General features: G+C 44.6%; 1 pseudogene; it reads left to right on the top strand.

Annotated features, from left to right (window-relative positions):
- Window positions 1-12665: 12665 nt before the first annotated feature.
- LOC114638323 lies at window positions 12666-13313 on the top strand (annotated as a pseudogene).
- Window positions 13314-15880: the final 2567 nt, after the last annotated feature.

The raw sequence follows: 15880 nt of genomic DNA, 5'->3' as shown, positions 1-15880 counted from the left end.
ATAAGTAACAATAAACAAACGAATGTCCTGAAAGATCTATCTAGTAACTTGGTAAAAGTGTGTGTGTGTGTGTGTGTGTGTGTGTGTGTGTGTGTGTGTGTGCGTGTTGTGTGTGCCATAAATTTAAAATTAGCATACTTAAATCCTTCACTGTATATATGCTATAACTCAGTAACCCTGAAAAGAAAACAATAAGAAAGCAGAAAGCTAAGATTGAGGAGCACTAGGATCCCCTTCTTATGGTGGTCTTGAACTGCTCTGTTGAAATCTAAAGACAGAATGGAGCTCCCACGCAGGAGCCAAACACGTGGAAGAGGGCTTCAGACACACGGAAGAACAGTCTAAGGACAGGGAAGGACCCTGGCTTTATTGGGGAAGTGAAAACAGCAAGCTATGGGGACTGCCTCAGAGGAGTTAGGAAGGTTATCAGAGGCCAGATCAAACAGAGCCTATTGGGCAAGAGGTTTGAGTTATTTTTCTTACTGAAATGGGAAGCCATTGTAGGACCAAGCACATGAGAGGCATGATACATTATACTTTCTTTCTTTTGTCACACAGCTGCTATATGGAAGAGAATTTTAGGGGCCAAGAATGGAACCTTGATGGCGAGGTGGAAGAGTGTTCCATTTTTTTAAATACAGACATGGGCCCTGAGTGATAATAATAATAAAAACAAAATGGACAGCTATTGACTTCCTGCTTGAGCCAAGCGAGCCAAATAGGTAGGTAGTACCAGGCACCAAAGTGGATAAGCCTTGGTAGGTCTAAGCTGAGGTTATAGTCATCTCTTAATCACATGAAGTTGTAGACGTCTAAGAAGTGGGAAACATCAAACTGGAACCAGCCTAGAAAGAATAGTTAGTGAGCTGTGAAATGCCTGTCTCCAAGCATTTGCCCATGAGCCCAAACCACATCACTCACGTACAAGCATTTATGGATATTGTCTTTGTGCGGCTATGGAGTTAGAAGCTATCTATTTCATGGACAAAGTCTTAGCCCCAGCATGACTACAAGCTCTTTAAAGGAAGAGATTAACTAATAAGCCTCCAAAACCTGTGCTCCCCAAAGGAACATGCAGCTAAATCGATGGCTCTGAACAGACTTTGTTCATCGGTTATGTGACCTCAGGGTAGAGTCCAGTGGAAGCAACCTGGGTCCAGCCTTTGGCAAGGGGAGAGGAGAAAGTCCAACTGCCCACTTACTTGGGGTCAAAGGAACAGAGCCATGACTTCCAACATGTACATAACCCGATGCAGAAGGGGGCCTTGTTTATGGTGGCAGATCTCATGTCACCTTCACAAAATGATTGGTCTCATACAGCTTCTTCTGTGTCAAACCTCCGCCACCACCACATTAACACCAGGCACACAACTTCATTATCCCTTGACCCTTTGCCTAAAAGAGCCATTTCACATTTACAAGGAAATCACATGGGAATGCTAAGACATATCAATGTTCAGGGCAATAAAAAGGGATATTCTTTTCCACTTGTGAAATGCTTTTTTGCAGACTAATAGTATCCAATGTTTAGATTAGGAAAGACTATACCTTAGTCTGTCAACCAAACTGTAAGCAATGACACACCAGCATTTAAAAGGCTGACACTCCTTGCCTCTAGTCAGACAACCTCCAGGATTCATTCTCATCTGGACAAATATATACACAAAGTGTGCCAGCTCCCAAACTGGCTATGGCGGCACTCAGCTGTAATCTCAGCACTGGGGAGGTAGAGGAAAGATTAGAAGTTCAAGGTTATCCTCAGGCTCCATAGAGGATTCTAGAACAGGCAAGACACATGAGACCTTGTCTCTAAAAAGAAAAGAAAAGACATGTTTACAGAAGATCTATTTGTCATAGCAAAACTAGGAGATAATTTAAATGCCATGCACCCTGCCCATGCCCCATCCCCCAACCCCGACATCAAAGCCAGCACGGCTAAGTCATTCACAGCACGTTACAACAGTTCTTTGAAGCTGCTACAGTGATGTGGAGTTGCAAAGACTGATTTGTTAAGATGTGTGCGCTGTGTTGTTAAAGCCAAGATAAAGTTGTAAAATAGGATAATATGATCCCAATTTTGGCAAGAATCCAGAGAGTAATAAAGAGAGAAATCTGATACACTCATCTTTTCTGCTCAGGGTGGTTCCCTCCCCCCACCCCAGTCCCCACCCTTACAGTGGGAGGGAGAACCTCAACCGATAAGAACAGCTTTCATTTTTTACATAGTACATGACTGTATGGTTCACATATTTTCCGTAAAACTATGTTCTTTTTGAAATTAAAAGAAGCCATACATAATACAAAATAATACGTTAAAAACTCTTTTGAAAGGTCTCAGGGCAAAGGGTTAGCAAAGGTGATTGCTGCTAATAGTTCAAGAAAAATCCAGTCCCAAAGAATATTGAAAGGTTTGCCCCCCAAGATCTGAGAAGATGATTCAGGTCAGAGTAGAGAGAAGGAGGGAAAGAGAAGTTTTGGCAGCAGACCTCAAGTTCAGTGGAGTCTGCATAGTATGTATACCTCCCAGGAATGTGTTTTCACAAGGAGTTAGTGAAGGAACCCTGTCCTGAGAATTGAGATCAAAATATGAACAGACTATAGGAGTCTTGGGAATACTCAGGACCACCAGTCTCCTGTTACCCATTGTCCAATTGTCACCAAGCATAAGCCTGATACCTGGGATCCTGCCAAGCAAAGCCCTGCTTGAGTGACCCACTGGGAGCATCCACTAAAAGCAAGTATAAGACAAAGGTCTTAGGGAAGAAATGAAACCCAAATATGAAACTTCAAACTTACCCTTGCTTCTGCCCCTCATTCTCGTGACTGAGTATTGGAAAGAGAAGGTGAGGGCTGGGGAAGTATGGGGTGCTGGTCATGTTCCTTGCCTTGATTCAGGACACTAGTCCCAATGTTCAGTTTGTGAAGATCCACCAGCAGTTATGCACTTAGTGTGCAGATGTGCCTACATTACTCAACAAAAAATACTTATAAAATAAAATGTGAAGATCTGTATTGGTTTTAAAATATTAGTAGTAGGAGGGAGATCCCTTTTAAATGAAAGAGAACAAAATGGGCATGATTTAGGAATCCTGGGGGAATCACAGATTTCGTTCTAGCTTTGGAGGAGGCCACAGCGATGGTGTTACCCATGAGTCACACTGTAAATACCAGGGAGTTATGGATAGACTGTATATGCAGGAACAGAACAATTCACATGCCGGGAATTTGGAATATATAGTTTATATTAACAGAAAACTTTCTGACAAAGTGCACACAGAACTGAATGTCAAGGTTACCCTGGGTGACTCATTTTCAGGGTTTTTTTTTGGTTTGTTTATTTGTTTGTTTGTTTGTTTGTTTGACATTTGATCATTTTCATAACCAACAAGTTTTAAAATATGACTTTTAAAGTCCTTTTAATCCTCTTGCTTGCTGACAGATCCTTAAAATTCTTTAACATAGTGACTTCCTTTTCCCTTGCAACATTTTCTCTGACCACTTTGTACAGATTGTTTTCCAGAAAAGTCCATCCCAGAATTACTTGGGTAGATGATTAAGTGTCTTCATCCTTGGAAACCAGCCCCCAGACTTGCTGAAACCTAATATTTAGTATCTATGAATCTATATTGTCAGACAATTAGTTGTCTTGCTCTTTTCAGCTGGACAGTTTCAGGTGCAATGGTGAGTGTGTCTCTTTTCTTAGCACCCTGCCCTCCTTTATCCATTCATCCTAGAGAGGGCTATTTGATTTTATGTTTGTCCCCTTCACTAGATTTTAAGCCCCTGGAAGTCATTCACTATTTCCAGTTCAACATAGGGCCAATGACATAGGTATCCAATAAACATGTTAAGTGAATGCATGCATGAATGAATCTCAGTCACCACAGGGCTATTGGGTTGCCAAGAATGAAATTTCTATGGTGGGCACAGTTGCAGACACATATAGCTGGTTCTCATTCAGGTATATTTGTACCACTCTGAGGAGCCCAAGCTTAGAATAGGCAGCTTTGAATGGAGATGAGCCAGGCTTGGCCAGACAATAGGGAAAACCCAAAAGCTAGTGGAACCAGCTGGAGAAGGAATGACCCAGTAACCCAGATTATGGAGTTTGTTTTCCATGAGCTGAGAGCTCTTTCCATTAACCTTAAAGGAACCGTGGCATAAGTCATAAGCTCTCTGGTTCCGAAGATCAAGGACTCCTAAGGCCCAGAAGTTCAAAACCTCCCAGCAATATAGAAGAGGTTTTACAACTATGTGGTGCAGGACCAGTCAAGACCTGGATTCAACTTGTTTGGGTGTTTGTTGTGGTTGGGAGTTGTTGCTCCTTTGAGCTTCAGTGGCCACATCTGTAAACAGAGCAAAGCAATAGCACCCAGCTCAATAGAGTCTACATGTCAGGTTAAGTAGCCAATGCAGTAAGTACACACAATGTTCTGTAAGGAAGCGCTATTTTGGAGTGGCAGAAAGCCAGCAGGCCTGTCCTCAAGGGGTCAGTTCACAGAGGTAGAGTACAGAGCAGAAAGCCATTGCTCTAGTTGGTCAAAGGAAGCTCTACAGCGAGACCTGGATTTCGTCGGTAAAAAACCTTCAAAAAAGGCAACAAGAACATGTGAATAGTACAAGTGCCACACATGAGGCCTCATCAGTTGCAGCTGCACTCTGCACAGGTCACTGTGGTAGGGCACAGTGGTGGTAGTTCCTCTCAAGGTCTTGAAGTCCAGAGAAACAGGAGCTATGTAAACAAAGATCCGTGGGAGGACAGAACTGATGCCAAAATGTGTGTCCCCAACCACAGTGTGGGCTCAGCAGAATCCACTGGCTCTGTTTCTTGCAAATAAGTAGCTCTCTTTGGCCAGAAGAAAACAAATTTAAGCAGGAAAGCACTTCATGATTCAGTGGGCAACCCAGGGCCCTTGAGTGGGGTCAGAATATGCCAGCTGTTACCTATCCTTTACACCCATCCCGAGCGTGGGGAAGAAACCACCTAAAAGTGAGCATGGCCTGTGTGTGTGTCTGTGTGTCTGTGTGTGTGTGTGTGTCTGTGTGTCTGTGTCTGTGTCTGTGTCTGTCCCTGGTATCTGTGGATGTTTGTGTATTCCTCTGTGTATTTGTGTATGCAGATGCACACACACACACACACACACACACACACACAAGTGTATGTCCCCTGTGTGAATTGAGACTTTATGTGTCAGTGTATGGTGGAAGACATGAGTTTCTAAGTACATTCCTCAGAAGAAGAAGAGAGGTTCATTTTCCTTAATTTGTGTAAGTGTCACTGTTAAGTGTGCTTAGATAACTCGGTGCCCCTGCTTGGTGAGCAAGAGAGGAGACAGGAAGTAAATGCAGGAAAGAGAAGATGTGAACCAGAAGGGGGAAAGAATCTTCTGGAAGAGAGAGAAAGGGAGGCCTCTGTTAAGTAGAGATATTGCAAGTTTCTGTCAGGGATGTGGCAAGGAAGTGTACCAAGTGTGGCCAGCTGTGGCCTTCAAAAATGACCCCTCTGGGCCATTCCAACCTCAGGGAATCAGGCAGGGTCTGTGGACATACTCAAGTCCACCAAGACCTCAGGGTTTCTGCTGCAGCCCTACTCAGTGAGCTGTCCCACCAATTCCTGAACGTGGCATTAAACAGTAAAGGGACTTATGAACACCTAACAACTCCTGACTAGGGACTTTAGACCTTTAAGTCTGCCTCTAAAGAGAAGTGAAGGTCTGTGAGACACCCCCAGACATTCCTAACAGTTCCTTCTCAGCAAGGAAAGCTTTGTGAGTGATACTCTGCCTGTTGGTACCCTCCCAACCGACCCCAGGGAACCAGGCCCAGAATTGACAAAAGAATGACAGGGGTGGTCTGTCTGTATGGGAATGAAACACTGGCTAGAGGGGCCAGCCTTGGTTAGAGAAATAAGACTTCATGGAGAGAATGCCTCTTGAGAACAACAGCATTAAATTATCTGAGACTGGTGACAAGGCTGGTGGCAGCCAGTGGCCAGTGCAAAGAAGATGAGACAAAAAGAGCATTATACAAGCCAGTATGTGTATTGGGATGCTCGCCATGGGATGCCCTCCTCCAGGGAAATGGCTCCCAAGGTTCACAAAAATTAGATCAAACTATTTCATTTCTACCTTGATAGTAACAGTTGTCTTGGACTTGTCTTCTAAGCTGGGATGTCCTGGAAAAACAGTTCATATGGTCAGTACCCTGGACACCAGTTGCTCCTGTCTTAAGGACAGAATGGTCCAGTGTTGGGACCTCTATTTCCTGTGCCAGTTTCTTCTGAGACCTTCCCGAGACTGAGGGGGACATCATGGTCCCCACTCCCACCACAGAACAGATACAGAGCTTCCAAAGGTAGCAACTTCCCAGGCTTTAGTCCCACATTTAAGCATCTACAGAGAGTACCACATCCCAGGACAAGGGCTGCCAGATCCCATCTGGAAGTTTCCTGTGAGATTCTGTGTTGGTGGGAAAGGAAAGAGCAGAGGCTCCTGACCGTCTAGGTGGTTGGTAAAATGCTATCTATCTGATGGTAAGAAGTGAGTGAATATCCAGACTCCACATGCCTGATACAGGCTGAAATAGTCCTCCCCTGCTATTTCAAGCCTCCTAGTGGTCCTTTATGCCACCCCAATGGAGATACCATTTCTTCCTGACTAGCCAGTAGTTTGAGGACTCTGGAAAGCCCCGTTCGTGTCTGGGACCCAGAGCTGAATTCAAACTGAGACTCAAGCCTTGGCAGTAAATGGCCTTGAGTTTCTATTATCCCTGAGTGTCAGCCTTTCCAGGGAGTGCCTTTAGAGAGAGGCAGAAGCTAGGAACATGGTCACTTTACTCTCACTGAATACCAATTACTGTCATCAGGAAGAAAAAGAGAGAGGGGGAGACTGCTGTGCCCTGGCACTGAGACCAGCAAAGGGTAGTAAGCATGAATTATGCATCACGCAAGCAACAGAGATAAGAGCGGAATGGGGAAAATCATAACCCTATTAATAATGGAAGTGCAGTTTGTAAACTCTCCACCAGGAATAATTTGCATTGCAATATAAACAGGGAGTACAATACAGAGCAGCCGGCTACGGTGTTTCAGTAAAATGTAAAAGGCACCATTTCAAACATTAAAAGTCATGATTAAATTATAAGAATTTGCTCAGCAGGATGTACAAGGAGAAGGCCTGTACTTGGACTGTCTGTGAGCCCAGGGTCAGCCTCGTCTACACAGCTGTCAGGAGCACACAACAAAAACATGGTTTCTGGAAACCTTGATGGTTATGCTCATTCGGCTTGGGCTCTGGGTGTTCACTGTGTGGACCTTTCGAAGCATTTACATGCAACCACTTATTTGACTCATGAAGCAACTGTAAGAAGGTGCCTGAACACCACGTGAAATAAATGAGAAAGTGAGGGGACAAAGAGGCTAAAAACCCTGTCGTACGCTGGCAGACGGTAAGGTGCAAGTGCTGAGTGCAAACCCAGATAATCTAATCACTGAGCTCCGGGCTCTGCTATCTCTTTAGTATCTACTCGGCTACCTCCCGCTGCCCTCTCTTAAACAGGACAGCTGATGGGAAGCTGGAGCTAACGTCTTCAAATAATTTGATAACACATCAAAACCATGATCAAGTGTCCATTGAATTATCCTGTGTTTGTCTGAATGTGTTAAATGGGGAAGAAAAAAAAATCCTCAGTGCCTTAACATTGGCGTAGATGTTGATAAATAAAACGTTAGCATATAAGGATGAACTTTATTACTGTGTTGGGGGAGCGAAATAATTCCAGTGTAGTTATACTCATCAAATGGTTAGGCAGTGGTGAAATTATCTCAGCCTCCAATGGGGATCAATAAGAAAGGAGTTTGTCACAACATGGGAAATTCACCAATTCCTGGAGGTGAGCAAGACATGGAAGAATAGACTCATGGTGACCTTCCTGGGTAAAGAAGTGCAACAAACACCCTGGGTGTGTATGCAGCTCTCAGGTTACACATGCTAATTTTTGTGAATCCAGTGTGTGGGTCTTCTCTCTCTCATCTTCTTCATCTTGTCAGCATGGGTTACTTTTGAATGAAAAAATTCTATGAAGTGTGTGTGTGTGTGTGTGTATGTGTGTGTGTGTGTGTTTTGTGTTTTGAGTGATGGACCATCTGTGGTTCTCACCATACCAGGAGGACCCTTCATTCTCACGAGCACATCTCTTGCTAGACTGTCCACACTGAGGTGCCTGGAGCAATGGATTAGAACATTCTTCCACACAGCAAGTTTCATCCCATGGACCACATCTCCTCCTGGCTCAGTGTTAACCAGTAGAGAATTACCTGCAGCCATTCATCTGTGGAGCCAGAACCTGGCTTACTTACTTCAAGGAAAAGAAGATAAACAGATTTTTCCCCCAAAAGTTGGCGCTAATGATAAAGTTGAAAAGGCACAGGTGTAACTGGCGGTCCAAGCTCTGATGGACAGTTCTCTTCCTGCTTTGTATCCCAGGGAGTCACTAGACTCTATACACCACTCTCAGTTCTCCCATACAGTGAGAATGTCTCACCAGAGCACACCAGAGACTATGTGAATACAAGCTGGGAAGGAGTTGGGATAAACATGAATGTGAAATAATTCAATATGGAGAAGAACATTCAAGCACATGACAAACTCAGGCCCAACTGTCTCAACAGCAGTAGAAGCAGTGAGGTGGGGTTGCGCTGGCACAAGATGGCCGATGGTGGGAGACTGGTGAGCTGTGAGTGGGTGTCCATGCTGCTGGCCTCCCAGACTGGCGCAGCTGAACTCTGTTGCAGATGGCTGCTTCTTCATCCGATGGCGTGTGAGACATTCCTTTGGGAGGGAAATTCTAACAGGGGTGCCAGGTCTTGTCTTAGTGGAAGCAGGACAGTTGAGATTCTCTAAAAGAAATTGGCATCTGAGAGACAAGATGTCACAGGATTGGGCACCTAGAAGACTCTTGAACTACCAGGAGGCTGAGAGGCTCTGAACCAAGATGAGGAGAGAGCTGGCGGCCAGCTGCACTACTTTGTTCTCAGCACATTGTTGACATTCCAGAAAGAAAAGGCAGAAATTTAATTTCACCCTGACTTCCCTGCCCCCGACACACACACACACACACACACACACACACACACACACACACTTAGGTCTCCCTTCTTCCTGCACAATCCCCAGCCAGTCTAAATGAAGGACCTGTGGGATGATAAATGAACCAAGGGGTCCAGGGTGGACACATTCCATCTGCCCTTCACAGGGCTAGACCCAAATGCCAGGGCACAGAAGCAGGCAGCAGTACATTTACTGTCTGTTAGCTTCCAAATGCAAACATCCTCTTAGGTCTGCTTGCCTGAGCCCCACTTACCAGAAAAAAAAACTTTTACCCACCATCCCTAACTCTTACCTGTTGTGAATACATTCCTCCCTTTAGCGTCCAGTTTGCCAAATCCTAGGCAGATACAAGAAAGGGGTGGAGGATATATTAAAGGTTTGTCTCGTTTGTTATTTAATCTCGTTCAAATATCCTCTTCACTGGCTACTGTATAGTTAAGAGACTTAACTCATGAATTCGAGAAAAGAAAATTTGATGAGTTGAACAGAGAGGGTGAGAATGAGGGAAACCCACTAGCCACCTCTTATACTCCACGTACTGTGCTTTGCATGTAAAATTCCGTTTATTCATGACCGATTCATCAAGTATTAGTCCCCTGTTGTGCGACACATGAAGAAGCTGAGAATGGTGGAACTGACATCCTTCACTGGCCATTGCTTGCTTTCTTTCTGTTTGGTGGTGAGTAAGCTGGGATAGCCCACTGCCTGGCTACACAAAGTGTGATCCATGGACCAGCGCTGGCATCATCCTACAGGCATTTGTTAGAAATGCAGAATCTCAGGTCCCACTGAAGACCCTCTGGTCCTGAATCTTCATCTTTAAGAAGTCTTTAACATATCTGTAGTCTGAGAGGCTCAGCTCTGGCATGGAGGCTTTCTGACTTCAGAGTACATTGGGTTCGCCTGTCAGTGAGAGTTTCTGACTCTTGAAATGGATATCGGGAGCCCAAGAATTTGCATGTCAGCTATCTCTAGTCTCGAACTATCTCTAAGACCTTAAAGTATTTACCTTCTCTTCTATTTTATGAGTATTTGTTGAGGATCAGCTGAGTTTTTCCTTGTGATTGATGAGCCCTTATAAATACAAACCTATGGAATCTCAGCTCCTAGTGGGGTACGGCACATTTGACAACAATGGAGTCTAAACATAGAGTCTAAACCATATCTGCCAGTGGACAGACTCTAATGCCACTGAGGCACTGATAAGGGGGGAGGGGGCAGGAGAGGTGAGCCAGGGGCTGAGTTGAGAACAGCATGAGTTGTCACAGAGAAGTCAGTTATAGACCCTTTCCCTGGCTCATGCTGAGGCGGTGTGCTGTTTTACCCACCAGGCACTGCAGACCCAGTGCTTAAGGCTTATTTAAGATCCTCCAAAAAATTATGTCTTTTAAATATATGGGCCTGGTAGATTTTTTAGAAAACAAATGTACAGCAGAAATAAATGTAGTCATTAAATGCCTGCACAAAGTACATATGGTGGCTATTGAGTGTAACTCTATATGACGCATATGTAATTAGAGGTGTGAGCGTGTTGTAAAACACTTTTGATGTGTAGGGCTGGACCTTCAAAAGTTAGAGATATTATAATGCCTACAAATCTCAGACTGTCCTGAGAGGTGGCCCCAGGAGGACAGCACAGTGGATAGTATTTCCTTGGCTCTTAGCCTGTAAGTACAGCCCTGATTTTCACTGCCTCTACCTATGAAAGTTTCCCCTCTGACAGGGTCCCTGAGGCCCACAGTGGCAGGACACCCTGGGGGCCTTTCTTACAGCTGCCTTTAACATTTCCTTCTGGTTTGTGCCCTGCTGTTCTGATGACTGATGTTGTTTGTCAGTCACCAGCCAGGGGTCACTGGGAACGTTTGCCCAGGTGCTTGTCACAACCCAGGTATGGCCATAGGTGCTGACACCCTGTCACATCATCACCACAACCTGATCTTATTGCCCTTTACATATTGCTGCCCAAAGACACATCAGGGGACATCGGAGGCTGAGAAGAGACTGGTCCCTGGAGCTCAGATTCACTTGCCTGTACGTCAGCAGGAAGGCTATCCAGGAAAAGCAGGCAGTGAAGCACTGGGCATCTGTAAAACACTGAAAATAGTGGTTATTATGACAATGAGGATGGCTGAGATACGAGAGAATGCAGGGGAAAGTGTTCGTCCAGGAAGGGGCCCAGAATCACATGGAGAGACCCTTTCAGAAATCCACTATAAGGAATTAGTCAAGTACACATTCCTAATGAATGGGCACTTCGAAAATTAGAAATGTCATCATTTAAGTATCTAAACCTCAGCTGCATCAACTGGAAAACAGAGAGAAGAGTAACTTTTAGAACTTTCCACAAATATCAAATGCTTTGCACAGATTTGTTCCAAAGCAAAGATTCAATTGTCACTCTTAGAGTCCTCTTTGCTTAATTTTAATTTTTGCATTTATTTATTGTGTACGTGTGGTGTGCACCTGTGCACATATGGGTCACAAGATACACACGAAGGTGAGAAGACAGTATGCTGGAGTTAACTCTTTCCCTCCACCACATAGATTCTGGGGTTTGAACTCAAGTCCTCAAGCTTGGCAGCAAGCGCCCTTGTCCACTGAGCCCCATCATCCATGATATTCAAAAATACTGCACTGTTACATAAACAGAGACGCACCAGATGAGTACAAATTTGCACAGACATCTGAAGCTGCTTTCTTTCCCTAGAGGTTTGTCTGATAAGAAGGTAAAACTTACAGCTTAACTGCAAATTGTGTGTATGTCTAACTCCATATTAAATATGTGGATTTTGTTATACAAACATCAGGTTTGTAAAGACCCAATTATGATCAAGTTCACTGTTGGAGATGGAAAAAATCTTCAAGGTTTTGTTTTATTTTGTTTTGTTCACTTTGCTATGCAACCCAGACTGGCCTTGAACTCACAGTTTTCCTGCCTTGGCTTCCTGGATTATAGAAGCAAAGGCATATGCCTCTCTTGAAAGGAAAATCTTACCTGAATACAGGAGAGGCTCAGCAGCCAGCTAGAATTACCTGAGTAGGTGTGTGTGTGTGTGTGTGTGTGTGTGTGTGTATGCACACATGTGCATTCATGTATGCATGTCTGTCTGCCTGTGTGTCTGTGTTTGTGTATATGTATGTTGTCTCTTTTTGCGCCTGTGTCTCTGTGTGTGTGTATCTATGTCTGTGTCTCTCCATGTGTGTGTCTATGTCTGTGTCTCTCCTTGTGTGTATCTATGTCTGTGTCTGTGTCTGTGTTCCCTGCTGCACATTTTACAGAGTTTTCTCCACCGTCCTATAGTGGATTCAGATTCAAAATACAGGTGCCCAATCCTAACCTTGTGGGAGGTAGGAAGGCAGGCATCCTTGACTCTGAAAGCCCAGCAGGGCATCGCACAGACCTATAGCCCCTCAAGACAGCTGTAGGGACTTGGGCATGGTGCCTCGGTGGTTGAGCTGCGAGCCTGGTGGGGCGTGTGCCTAGCGACGTTCCTCCTCTACCCCCAGGCTCTTCACCCTGATGCTGCATCGGTGCTGAGCCCCACCAGGGTCGGGATGATGGTGAAGTATTTCCTGGGCCAGACCATGCTCTGAAGTTTCTGGGACCAAGTGTTCGCTGCCTTCTGGCAATGGTACCCGAATCCCTATAGCAAACATGTCTTAACCGAATACATAGTGCACGGGGGAGGTGACTCCTGACCAGAAGCTTCTGTCCCGAAGACTCCTGACCAAGACCAACAGGATGCCACGTTGGACAGAGCAACTGTTTCCTGCCAACGTGCTCACTCGGTGTACATCCTGGAGGACTTGATTGTGGACCCACAGAATCAGACCATGACCTCCTTCACCTGGAACATCAACCACACCCAGCTGATGGTGGTGGAGGAACGATGTGTTGACTGCATGAACTCTGACAAGAGTGGCTGGACCAAAATCCGACGGGAAGCCTGGGTCTCCTCTAGCTTATTTGGCGTCTCCAGAGCTGTCGAGGGATTTGGTCTTACCCAGTTCAAAAGCAATGTGACCAAGACAATGAAGGGCTTTGAATACATCCTGGCCAAGCTACAAGGTGAGGCTCCTTCCAAAACATTTGTTGAGACAGCCAAAGAGTCCAAAGAGAAAGCAAAGGAGACAGCAATGGCAGCTACAGAGAAGGCCAAAGACCTGGCCAACAAAGCGGCCACCAAGCAGCAGCAGCAGCAGCAACAGCAGCAGCAGCAGCAGCAGCAGCAGCAGCAGTTCGTATAGCCTACCTCCTCTCCCTTCTTCCCCGTGTACTTGATTATTAAAGATCAACCTGCAAACCTCTCTGCTGTCAGGGATGGTGGGTCAGGGCATTGTCCTGGTCAGCCTCTGCACCACATCCAGCTCTGTCTACTGGACAGAGGGGTGCCCTGACTTGCCCAAGGTCACAGCAGTCCTCAGGTGATAGACTGGATGCTCCATGAGAGCAGGGCTCCTTGTTTTATTCTCTGCTGTGTTCCAAGTACCTTGAACAATATTTAGCACATAACAGGCACTCAATAAACACGTGATTTGATTAGCCCGGGGGGGGGGGGAACCCAACAGAGATTCATGAGTGGTGTGTGTGAGAAATGTGGTCACTTTAAGGACTGGGAGCTTATCGTGTTTTGTTTCAAATGCTTTACTTGGAATCTCGCACATAGAAGGTTCAACAAATGTTTGTTGAATGAGTAAATGAGTCAGTCAATCAAGGCTTCCAAATAGTCTACCAACTTACCCAGAATATGAGCCCCCGAAAGAGCCAAGGGCATTCTGTTCTAAGAGAACAGATTATGATAAACACCAGTGTTTACTGATGTCAATGAAAGTTCAAGTTCAAGGACACACAGAGGCGAAGAAGCCATTGGGCAGAGCCCTTGCCTGTGTAGACTCCAGGATTCTGCTGATCCATAGCCAGCATGAGGCTATGGCTACATCTCAACTAATCTGTATAACAGCAAATGGAATAGCAAAGCTCAGAGCAGAACTGTAGCTACCTAGCAAGTCTGAGTGATTCTGCAGCTGACCCATACACAATAGCATGAATTCCGTCTTCCGGGCTCAGGATAAGGTGACCTGTTTCGGCTGCTTCCATTACTCAGTGGTACTGATGACCATGAATCTTGGGTATCTGACTCTATTTTGGAGGCCAGAAAAAACAAGCATTCTCTTTTTTCTTCATCCTTTCGGCCCAAACATCAGCAGATCTCAACTGAAGAGAGAACCCGACTAAATCCAGTATGTGCACATGCACCCCGCACATAAAAGGGTTAAAGCCACAGAAGATTTTTTTTCCCCTAGGCTGTAGGAACCTCTGATTCACCAGCTTTGAATGGCTGGACCAGTTTAGCTTGTTTATATACACAAATGCAAAAGCCATTAGGAAACCCTGGCTCTAACAGTTTTGATTTTGTCCTTGGTCTCCATGTTCTAAAAGGCTCTCCCATCCTTATTCAGAATTTCAAAACTGTGCAACAAATATAACTTACAGAGAAGAGAGAGGAAAACAATAATGCCAATGCCAAAAAGGGAACTGGGGAGAAAGACAATATTTTTCAAATATTTTCCCAACTGTCATTTTAATAATAGCCTAACAACAAAGTATGCTAATTTTCCTCCACAGATACCTGTGAATGCAAATGTAAAACAAATAGTAATTAATGTCTCTGTGTGAAAATCAAGCAATAGGTATTAATTCTGTTTCAGCCCTGAGATTATGCACATTTAAAATCATGGCCTGAGCTCACACACAACAGTGTCTGTCAAAAAGAACGACAAGAGAGGGATTCTGAGGTTAGCAGAGTCCACATAGCCATCCTAAAAAAGACCTGGCCCAGCTTTGCAAAATATATTTGCAAGTCAGGGATGCTTTGAGAACCACGATCAACTCTTTTTATGTGTATGTATACAGGTATATTCTCTCCGTGTGTGAGGATGCATGTGGAGGTCTGAAGTCCATACCAAGTGTCTTCCTCCTTATCTCTTCACCTCATTTTTTGGGGCAAGGTATCTCACTGAACCTGGAGCATACAGACGCAGCTAGCCCAGCTGGTCAGTGAGCTCCAAAGAGCCTCCTGCCTCTACCTCCACAGTGCTGGAATTACAAATAGCCGGGTCCTCAAGTATACATGGCAAGTTTTTCACCAACTAAGCCATCTTCCTGGCTCAGACCTAAAATCACTCCTGGTGATACATCTTCATTTTGAAGCTAGGTAGCAAGGCTAGCAGGTATGACTGAACCCCAGATCTCAGACAATGACTCTAGATTTTTGCTGGTTAAAATAGCAGGTGTCTTCTAGGACATTCCATTAACTTTCTGAAGTTATCCTTCCTGAATCCACCAGAAATGTTCTACTTCAGCTTAAAAGCTGTCATCTCACTACAAATTCATGGTGCAAGGAAGTGGAAGAGATCCAAGAGGGATACGAAGTGATAACTAGAGACTCATTTAAGGGAGATTGAAAGCTGTGTTCTTAGAGGCAACGAAGCTTCAGAGATTATTTCTGCAGAAAGGAGGAAGAGTAGCTATCTCAGATATCCAGAATTGTTCATGTGTGGCAGACTCAACGACATGAGAAACAAAGAATCTCACACAGCAATAATTACCATCTAGAAAAATATACCGTAGTCAATACGTGAAGGAAAAATGGGAATCCACACAGTCATGCTTTCAATATGGCGGACACTGCATATATGTGGATATTTAACATAAAATTAAAAAAATAGAATAAAATGTATTAAAGATTCAGTTCCTAGGTCCATACCCACCT

The sequence above is a fragment of the Grammomys surdaster genome, unplaced genomic scaffold (genome assembly GCF_004785775.1).
Source record: "Grammomys surdaster isolate TR1022 unplaced genomic scaffold, NIH_TR_1.0 125574, whole genome shotgun sequence".
Classification (NCBI taxonomy): domain Eukaryota; kingdom Metazoa; phylum Chordata; class Mammalia; order Rodentia; family Muridae; genus Grammomys; species Grammomys surdaster.
The sequence above is the reverse complement of the archived record's forward strand: the minus strand, read 5'-3'. Positions and strand labels throughout refer to the sequence as shown.